Below are 2288 nucleotides of genomic sequence, written 5' to 3'. Positions count from 1 at the left end.
TCAAATATACATAAAATCAAGGATATTAGTGTGTATCTGCTCTTAGAAGTTAAAAAAAAAGGATGATCCAAAACTCTGACAACAAGCAAACTCTTCTAGTTCTAAATATTTAAAAAGTATTTTTATCCTTATTCCCAGAAGTCTGTTATTTTTAACTTTCCAGTACTAGCAGTCTTTTTAAAATATTTCTCTTCATCGGAATTATATACTTCTGAAAGTAATATTAAAACTATTGCCCATGATGCAGCTAAACAGAAAAGAGGAAATCTCATGCATTTGAAATCCCAAAATAAACCCTTGGGTTCACATCTGCCTACTTCCATCATTAAAAGTCAAGATAAAAATCTCATGGTTCTATTTCAGTAGGATATGCCTTTCCCAAGAAAAAATTTTTAATCCCTTGGCCACACTCCAGAACTGGGAAAAAATTGAGCCCCAATAACCTTAGATTTCTGTCACATGCAATGAATTAACTCATCTTCTAGGCATTTAGAATGGAACTGCCTATGTGCCACCTATGTGAGAATTGAAAATAGTTACTCCAATAATTTTTCTGTGGTATTTAATCCTCTCAAAGAACACCAGTTGAGAAAGACTCTTAGTTCTTTTCCTAATAAAATGTGTTCAAAACCATGTTACAAGTAAATCAAATAAAAGATGAATGTAGTAAAGATGGATGCCAGTTAATATAGAGAGTTCATATAAACTGAGTAGCTAGAAATCTAAACTATTAACTATAAAATTGGAAGCTCTCTTTTCTGCCAAAGGGCACTGAACCATGGAAGAAAAAATACAAATGAAAATATTGCTCAGAAAGCAATTTTAATGGCCTTTAGAAAAAATACAAGAATGTATGGTTATATTGCTGGATATTTTTTTCTTAAAGCAATCCTCAATAATAGAGAAACTAAATAATATATGAGAGGCAATAACAAACAAGGAACAACATAGCAATCAAATACCAGATTCACTATATGGGTGACCAAAGAGAGGAAAAGACAGGGGAAAACAAAAAACAAAAACAAAAACAAAAACAAACACTTCACAAATTCCTACATATCTAAGCTCTGATTCCCACCCACTGTCCATTCTATTGGAAACAATTGCCACCCACCTAAACACCAAATTCAAAAGGGTAGCCTAACTCCTATTGAGTGTAATATTCTATTCAAACTTCCCCTATCCAGAATCATCCCTCAGAAACCTCATCCTGGTAATCTGCTATACTTGACTCAGCATAAGCAGATCAACGTCCAAGTCCCACCTACATCCATCCATTATTGGAGAAAAAAACATCAGCAATTTATTGAAAAGAAAATTGAGAAGAGAACATTCTAGTCAATAATAGTTCTATGAATAAAGGCATGACACTTATAAAAATGCATGAAAGAATTAGTTCCATGAAATTAAATTTAGAGATAGTTTTGTAGGGTGAGGACAAACAGCCAGATACTTGAATGGATAAAAAGGTGATGTAACTATCTTGCCTTGAACCCAATTATGCATATATGGTAGGAAAACTGATAGTTTTCCCCCAAAATCTGTTCTTGCCTCCTGCTGTCAAGAATACTCCATCTAGCAAGGCCATCATTCAGAGTGATAGAAGAGATAAAGTTTCCTAGACAAACAAGACTTAAAGGAGTTCATGATCACTCAGCCAGCTTTAGAAGAAATGTTCAAGGGGACTATCCGAGTGGAAAGGAAAAACCATAAGCAGGAATAAGAAAAGTAGGAAGCACAAAAGCAGTAAAAATAAATGTACTTATAAAAATCAGCCAAGGCGGAAAAAATCAATCAAGGGATTACAAAATAAAAGAATGTAAAGTATGACACCATATACTTAAAATGTGATGAGGGGGAGGAGTAAAAATTTAGCCCTTTTAGAATGGGTTCAAATTTAAGTGACCATCAACTTTATATAGACTGCTATATGCATAAGATGTTATATATAAACCTAATGGTAACCACACACCAAAAAAACAGTAATAGATACGCAAAATATAAAGAGAAAGGAATCCAAGTACATCACTAAAGAAAGCTAGTAAGCCATGAGAAAAGAGAGCAAGAGAAGGAAAGGCGCTACAAAAACAACCACGAAACAAGTAATAAAATGGCAATAAGTACATTCCCATCAATAATTACTATGAATGTAAATGGACTAAAATGCTCCTATCAAAAAACATAAGATGATAGAATGGATAAAAAAGCAAGACCCATCTATTTGCTGCCTAAAAGAGACTCATTTCAGACCTAGACACATGCATATTGAAAGTGAAGCGATGGAAATG

Source organism: Leptonychotes weddellii, chromosome 5 (genome assembly GCF_054177405.1).
Source record: "Leptonychotes weddellii isolate Sample4059 chromosome 5, ASM5417740v2, whole genome shotgun sequence".
Taxonomy (NCBI): domain Eukaryota; kingdom Metazoa; phylum Chordata; class Mammalia; order Carnivora; family Phocidae; genus Leptonychotes; species Leptonychotes weddellii.
Note: the sequence above shows the minus strand (reverse complement) of the source record.